Below are 8,898 nucleotides of genomic sequence, written 5' to 3' on the forward strand. Positions count from 1 at the left end.
AGAAGAAGATAGAGATATAGATGAATACATTGTGAGGATGGGAGAAAACTATATAGAGAGATAGAGATATATTGAGAGGTAAAGATAGAAATAGATGTAGGGAGATATAGAGGGTGACATAAAGAGGGAGAGATGGTGATGAAGAGATATAGATGGTAAGATATACTGATAAAGAGATAATGAGATATAAAGAGTATGGCAGGAAGAGACTTGAAAAAGGAGAAATATTTAAATGGTCTTCCCTACCTCTACGGCGTACCTATTGCACACTAAGGTGCGATTGCTAGTTAATAATAAATTTAATAATTTCTAAGTTTAATAGATATAAGATAATAAGATAATAGCTGAAAAGGAGAAATGGTCAGACTCCCGAAGAGCTCTGTTCGCATATTCAAGGGCTACCATATTTCTTATCTAGAGTTATTGTTGAATTTGACTAAATAATGGAAGTGTGAAATGGGTTCTCTCCAGATGTTGAAAGTAAGAATGGCAGTCATGAAAAGAGATGACGAATTCATTTTCAACAATCACGTCAAACAAGGCATAGGTAGGTAGGGGCCCATTACAAACAGATTCCATTCAAAATGATAGAATCCGGATGCGATAGCCTAGCAGTATGACAGTGCCCGTTGTAGAATATAATCAAAGTCCGGCCAAAACCAAAGCCTTCGTAGCGTGGAAAATAATGACCAGTCTACTCAATGGTGAGAGTTTTCACAAACAACAGGCACCGCGGACACGGCATGTTGTAGAAAAGAATAATGGCCGTCCAAAACCAACAATGTCTCTTTACACATTTAATTATATCTATTCGAATGTGGAAATTTCCCCAGCGCCGTGTTAAAAGGTTTTGAATTACTTCCACAAATGTTCCGCACTCGAAAACAAATTTGTCTATTATTGCTTCAAGTTTTTTACGCTCTCCAAGCTACCTTACAAATTTTTGTGGTAGGTAGAAACTGTGTTGTGGGAGTACCTCTCATCAGGGAAAGTGTTTGACATGTACATGCCGTTTAATTTACGCGTGGTTGGAAAACAAAACTTACATTCAAGTCAAACTTTTTTTAATTTATGACAATATGTTGTATATCATTCAATATTAAAAGTAAGATTCATTGTAAATGTAATAGTATTATTTTAAATTATTAATTAGTTTTATATAGATATATGAGTATGTTTTTCATTTCAAATAATTTTTAAAAAATATTCTACAATTCGTATTAACAAAATTCAAATTATATGTTTTGAAAATAAATAAATAGAAAAGGTTAATATTTATTTTTTAAAACTTTTTTTAATCTAAATGTGGAATAATGAAATATTATGATGTCTTGAGATATTATATCCTTTTAAAAAATATTTCAAAAATAATGAATAGTAAAATATTTCTTTTATAGTTATATATCTTGATCATAATACTTTACATACGGTAGTAAGTATTTTCTAATAGATCCAACCTTTTCTTTAGTTAAATTTAAATTCTAAATCCTTGTTGTATAGGCAATACTATTATAGTCACTTGTCCAACTACTATTAAATACTATTAAATTTTATTTATATTCATAGTTACTTTATAATAAATTTAATAATTTTAGATGAAAGAAAGTCTAATATACAATTTGAAATTTCTAATTATAGAAATTCATTATTTTAAATTCACATTATAATCTTATATTTTTTCCATAAATAATATTTCATTTTTATCCTTTAATTGATAGATATGATAAACTACAAATAGCTACTCTATTTTCACAATTAAAAATAGTTCACTTTTCTTTTTTAAATGATATGTCTTAAACTGCTAATTAAATATGAAAAAACTATACACAATATAGAACTATAATATAACACGAACAAATATATCGAATTTGGTCCATTATAAGATTCAAAATGTTAGGCAAGAGCCTATAACACAATGGTAAATTGTGAGCCTCTTATGTGGGAGGTTTTGTGTTCGAATGTACTCAACATTAAAAAATAATAATAATGAATCACAATAAATAATAATCATTATTAATTATTTATCAAAAAATTAATATTGAAACTTATATTAATACTTTTTTAGAACAATAGGTTTATTCTTTTTTGAAATTGTAGAGTTTTCTGATGTGAATCTTTACATTTTATATCTATTTTTAATTATAGATATTTAATGTAAAATAATATTGTGTTAGTCTTATCTAGTGATTAAATAATTTTTTTAAAACTAGTTTTAATCAATTATTTATCAGCATTTCTTCATATTTGTAAAATTTTCCTTCCTTTCCTAAAGATAGAATACTTGTGTATTTTATAATTCTTAAATATTCAAAGTAATCATTATTAGAGTTTTGATTAAATAGTGATTTAAATTTAATGTTAGATTAGTCATAAGTTTGAATTAGAAATGTTACAAGACAAATTACAATTATTGTCATCACACTTTTCACACTTTTAATTCAATTATAAAAATCAAATGACACTCTTATATGCAAGGTCTTAGAGTTTGTGATTTATAAGAAAAAGTATAAAAACTACTCATTAGTAAAATATATTGAATAGTTTGTTGATTCCTATCCCCGACCCCATTTTTTGTGAATTATAACTAAGTATATTATTTATTAATAAAAAATACTATTCATTTTTAAAAAAAAACTACACTTAATTTTTCACATTTTATGTTGAAAATTTAATTATAAATAAATTAAAATTTATAGAATAATATTTATCTATAAATGATTACGCATGAAAATTTAATTATAAATAAATTAAGATTTATAGAATAATATTTATCTATAAATGATTATGCATCTATATATTTTGTTAATAATTACAAACAAGTTCCATGTAGTGATTATAGTGTTAATACAATTAGAAACTAGAATTTAAAAAATAAATATAATAATTTGAAAAAAACAATTAATTCTAATATAAAACAAGTGCCACGTAGTGGCTTGTATTTGCCATAAATTGTAATAGTTTAAGATTAAAAATTTAATAGGTAGAAAATAATGAGTCGAGGTAAGTTATAATAGTTTAAGAATACAAATTTAATAGTGAGCTATAATGATGTTAATTTAATACAATTTAATCAATCCTTTTTAAGATTAAATTTTTTTTTTAACTTCATACATATTTAAATATTTGAAGAATAATAATTTCCAAAAAAATTATAATTAAAAAAAAATTATCATGTAAGTGTAATGTTAAATTATTAAGATTAAAAACAATTATCATTCAAACTACATATATCAAATAATAGTTTCTAATATAAAAATATTATTGAATTTATACTATGTAACTATTATAGCCAAAAAATTATTTGATAAGTTTTATGAGTTTGATATAAGTCTTATGTGTTTCATATTTTATATATTTTATCCTTAAATATAGGGTAGTGATTATTGGAAATCTGTTCCTATACGACTCAAATGATATGAGCCAATCAAACTAAAATATTTTTCATTATTTTAGAAATTAAAATTTGACTTATAAACATTAGAAAAAATCAAAGGATTAACTTAATTATAAAAATATTTACATTTCATTGGTTGAATTAGGAAGAATTTTTCAAATGATTGCAATAGTATGTGCCTCTAGCAAATGCAATAATGGATAAATATTAGATTAAAAAAAGATGCAAAAATTATTCTAATTAGGTTGTAATCACTGGAGAATAATAATATTGGACTTTTTGTTGGTGGATGTAGGTATATTCTCATTTGTGCGCTTTATTGTAACGGTTACTTCTGCCTATGCTTAATCCTAACAAAGTCCTCCATTCATACCAACTTCTTGCATAAGGTGTTAATGTTATAAAATTATGTATACTACATATAACCATCTCTCATAAACAAGTCATAAATTAAAATAGTCAATTTACTAGTCAAAAGACTCTTAAAATTATAATTAGGATTTAAAACTTATGAAATAATGAAATTGTTATGTAATTAGAAAATAAAATTTAAATAATATATTTTATATTTTATATCTTTATAATAATTTGAAAAAAAATTAATTAATATTCATCAAATTATTGATTATTTTGAAAAAATAAGTATAATTATTAGTTTTTATATATTTTAATTTCATCAATTATATAAAAAAATTATATTAGAAAAGTAAAAACTATAAATTAATTCATTTGAGAAAAATAATTTCTATAACAGAAAAATTATAAATAAATAAATAAAGTTTTAATAAGCAAAAGTGAATAGAATTTACATAGCCTTCGAAATCTAGTGATTCATGACATAAATTTCTCAATAAAAATAAAATTCAACAAAAGTATTTAAATAATTAAATTAAGTTTCTAAAATTAAAAAACTTATTAAAGAGCTGAGAGATTTCTTATATTCACTGAACAGTAATTGTAAGAAGCTTTAAAATTTGATAGAAGCTTTAAAATTTGATAAATTTGATACATTGAAAACTGGAAAGCGGTCATTCAATTAATGACAAGACTCCGAAAATTCAGGGTCTCGATATTTCCTACACCGTGAAGCCAGAAAATATTGGAGGAACGCAAGGCACAGCGGGTGTGGGTTTATTTTTGTGTTATAAATACTCAGCCATTTGGAGCCAATTTCATAGAGATAAGAGGAAGCCTCAATTTCTCGTGTTGTGGGTTGTCGACAGTATTATTATTATCGAGATTGAGAGGATCTCGAGTAAAAGATGGGCAAAGATCACTTGTTTCTGCTGCTGCTGGTGCTCTTGTGCACCTGCTGTTCCTCCTCCTCCTCAATCTCATGGGGAGGGTGCCCTCCCGAAGAAGAGCTGGCTGATCCATATGACCAGCTGAGGTCGTGGAAGGGGCTCTACTGCTGTTCCTGGCTGGGAATCGCCTGCCACAGGGTCTCTGGCCGCGTGGCTAGTCTCGACCTGCGCACCAGCTCTGATTATGATTCTTATCCCTTCTCAGCAGCGGTGAAGAATTCGAGCAGCCAGATATTCCCTGCCTTATTCCAGCTGCACCATTTGGAGTACCTCGACCTCAGTTTTGTTGACTTGTCCCCTCTTCCCTTCCCTTCACATCTCCCCACGACCCTCACAAGATTGACTCATCTGGGCTTGCGAGGTTGTTGGCTTACTGGCTGGATTCCAAGTGAGATTAGGAACATGTCTACCTTGGAATATCTTGACATCTCCTACAATGCTCATCTCGAGATGAGGCAATCGGGCTCCTGGATTCGAAACTTGCGAGGCTTGGAGGTGCTCTACATGTACGATGTGAATGTTACATCTACAAATGTGGTGGAGAATGTTGCATCCCTCACCAACCTGACAAGACTGTGGCTGTCTGGGGTGTCAGGTACAACTCTCTCTTCTCTTGTCAACCTCACCTCCCTCACCCATCTCTACTTTGTGATAGTGATGTCGCCCACCAGCCATTTCCCATCTGGATTTCAAACCTCACATCTTTGGTTAGCCTCGAGCTCTACAACTACACTCTCCATGGTTCCATCCCTTCCACCGTGTTAGCTCTTCCCCACCTGAGAAACCTTTGCTTACTCTACAACCCCGACCTCAAAGTAAACCTCTCCTCCATTGTGCAGCATGCTTCCCAACTCACAAGCCTTTATATTAGCTTTTCAAATGTAGGAGTGATTCCAAATTCTATTGGACAAATGTCGTCATTGACCGAGTTGGATCTTTCTTATAACAAAATTGAAGGCATTATCCCTCCTACTATTGGAAATATGTCCTCACTGATCAGCTTGTATCTTTCTGATAACAAAATTGAAGGCATTATCCCTCCTGCTATTGAAAATATGTCATCACTGACCAGCTTGTATCTTTCTTATAACTCGCTTCGAGGCAATATTCCATGGAGCTCTTTATGTCGACTATCAAAGTTGTCGACACTTTCCCTCACATCAAACCAATTAAACGGGAGTCTACCATCTACTATCAGTAATCTATCTTCCCTAGAGTGTCTTTCCCTCAATGATAATTCTTTGAGTGGCACTTTTTTACTTTCTCAATTAGATGGTTTTACAAAACTGCAAATGTTGGATCTCTCTAATAATTTCTTGACAATAGATATCCATCCCAATTGGATTCCTAAATTTCAGCTCCAATATTTGTATCTCAGTTCATGTAATATGCACGGCGATTTTCCATCTTTCATATCCACTCAATACAACATAAGTCAAATAGACTTATCTAATAATTCTTTGAGGGGAAATATTCCTGAATGGTTGTTGGACCTCACAGTCTTGGAGAGACTCAATCTCTCATACAATAATTTTGAAGGAGCACTACCTTCAAAGTTCAGTGAATTTGATGTTCATTATGTGGACTTACATAGAAATAAGTTGCAAGGGTATATACATGTGCCACATCCAAATGTAGAGTTTCTTGACATGTCAAAGAATCAGTTCGAGGGGATCAATCAAAAAAGCACAAACAAATACACCTTTAGCAAACTCATTTATTTGTCACTTGCAAATAATAGAATTAAGGGTGTCTTTCCACATTCTATTTGTGAAGGTCCTTCTTTGGAGGTTTTGGATGTGTCAAACAACAAGTTTTTAGGCAATCTAGTTGCAAGCTTTGGTAATTCTTCATCAACATTAAAGGTTTTGAATCTAGAAAAGAACCATTTCAAAGGTGAAATTAAGAGCATGGTTTGTCTTCAAACATTAAAGTTAGGATACAATAAACTACAAGGGCCAATTCCACCTTCACTTCAAAATTGTACGTCTTTGCAAATTTTAGATTTGGGATATAATAACATGCAAGGAAAAATACCAAATTGGTTAGACAAGTTGTTTGATCTCCAGATTTTAGTATTGGGATCAAATAAATTCATGGGTAAAATACCATTACAATTGGCAAAGTTGCAACACCTTCAAGTCTTGATTTTGTCAAATAAAAATTTGTTTGGAGCTATTCCAAATAGTTTGAGTAACTTGAAAGCAATGACAAATCAAACGGAAAGCTCAGATGTCCTTCGATTTTCAAATTCTAGTTCAATGCCTTATGTGGACAAAATGGAAATAGTTAACAAAGGCCAATTTCTAGAGTATGAAAAATCTTTGGCAATGGTTAGATGTCTTGATCTCTCTGGCAATAACTTGTCGGGTAATGTTCCTAAAGGCATTGGGTTACTCATTGGTCTAAAATCTCTTAATTTATCAAGAAATTATTTGGGTGGCAAAATTCCTACTTCTTTTGGAAATCTTGTGAAATTGGAGTCACTTGATATCTCAAGGAACAATATTATTGGAGATATTCCTGAAGAGCTACAGTTTCTTACATATTTGAGTTATTTCAATCTATCTTATAATAATTTACTTGGTAGAATACCAGTAAGAGGTCAATTTCTTACATTTAGTGGTACTTCATTTTCAAACAACGTACATCTTTGTGGACTTCAGATCAACAAAAGTTGTTCCTCTTCTATTTCTCCAAATTTTACTCACAATGAAGGTGTGATTGCTGAAGAGTGGGATGATGCATGGTGGGAAGTGGGAATTGGGTTGAGCTTTGGACTTGGGTTTGCAATTGTTATTGCAATATTATGTTTCCAAAAAAAATGTCGTGTTCACTGCTTCAAGATCATGGATGAAATTATTTTCATTCTTGATCAAAATGTTCCAAAAATTAAATTTTAATAAAGTTGTTTTATTCTCCTTTCCCTTGCCCCCCATAAGATGCCCTCCCCTTCACTTGTCAAGTGTGATTGCATGTGGATTTAATTTGTGTTCTTGATTTCTACTCATTTATTGGAATTGTTACTTTAAATAGTGTAAATTATATAGGACATTTGTATATGACATGAAATTAAATAGATATTTAAAATTAATTTGATATATATATATATATATATATATATATTCATTTCAAGCCCTTTTTTTGTTAAACTTTAGTTGGTAAATATTATTTCTCATTAATGTCTATTGAATCATCATATTTTAGAATAACATTATTGTTCACATATAGATAGATGTTTGATTAATTATGATATCATAGCAATGATGAAAAAAAATCTGGATATGCAAAGAAAAGTAAAAAATTTAAATATTCACATATATATTAAATATAAGTTTATGCAAATACGTGTTAAAGATGTTCAATGTTCTAGGCATCTCCATAATCTCTTCTAATTTTTAATATCAATCTTGTTCAATTGATGTCTTACACTTGCTTTTTGTACTAATCAAGCTCAAAATCTTGTTTAGTGTTTAGATTATTATTTACCAGCTCTCATTGTTTAAATTCATTCTCTTACAACTATTTTTGAGTAGCTAATTAAATGTCAAGTTTTCTTATAAACAAAAAAATCCACCTAATATCTAATGTCCATGAACTAATCATAATGATGTTAATTAATAAATTCATTATGTTGGAGAAAATCAAAAGAGATTAAAATATCAATGATGAGATGCACATTAACTCATTTTGTTTAAGAGATCTTATGCCCCTCGATTTACAATCAATACTGGCCTATAATCTCTTCTTCACTCATTTCACTTATTTGAATATGAAATTAAGTGCATTCCTTATCATATTTAAAATTTGTGTATACCACTAGCTAAACAACTCTTTTAGGAATGTTCTAGAACATCACTAAAATACATTTTACATTGAATATTGAAGTATAAGTAATACGTCTAATTATTTTGTTATAACTTTTGTACATTTTTGCAAGAAGATATATAATTAGTATTATCATTTCTTAATGGTTTTCTTTATTTAACAAACTAATCTAGCTTTAGTTAGAGATAACAAAGAACATCCACATGATTTTGTAGTTGTAGCTTCACGAGTATCTAACAATGCAAAGACATATTCCGATGGACTTGATTCTAGCCATGAATTCGTTTTTGTGGATCTTTTTTATTATTATAGTGTTTTACAATAGTTATAGAACATACAACTTAGGACATGGATAGAGTTGATACTCAACAA

The 8,898-nt window shown here is 29.5% G+C and overlaps 1 pseudogene; it reads left to right on the forward strand.

The window, feature by feature from the left end:
• The first annotated feature begins 4,498 nt into the window (after nucleotides 1-4,498).
• Nucleotides 4,499-7,622, forward strand: LOC149527810 (uncharacterized; annotated as a pseudogene).
• Nucleotides 7,623-8,898: the final 1,276 nt, after the last annotated feature.

Source organism: Cupressus sempervirens, unplaced genomic scaffold (genome assembly GCF_028749045.1).
Source record: "Cupressus sempervirens isolate cs-2001-9-10 unplaced genomic scaffold, ASM2874904v1 CseChr00s100103, whole genome shotgun sequence".
Taxonomy (NCBI): domain Eukaryota; kingdom Viridiplantae; phylum Streptophyta; class Pinopsida; order Cupressales; family Cupressaceae; genus Cupressus; species Cupressus sempervirens.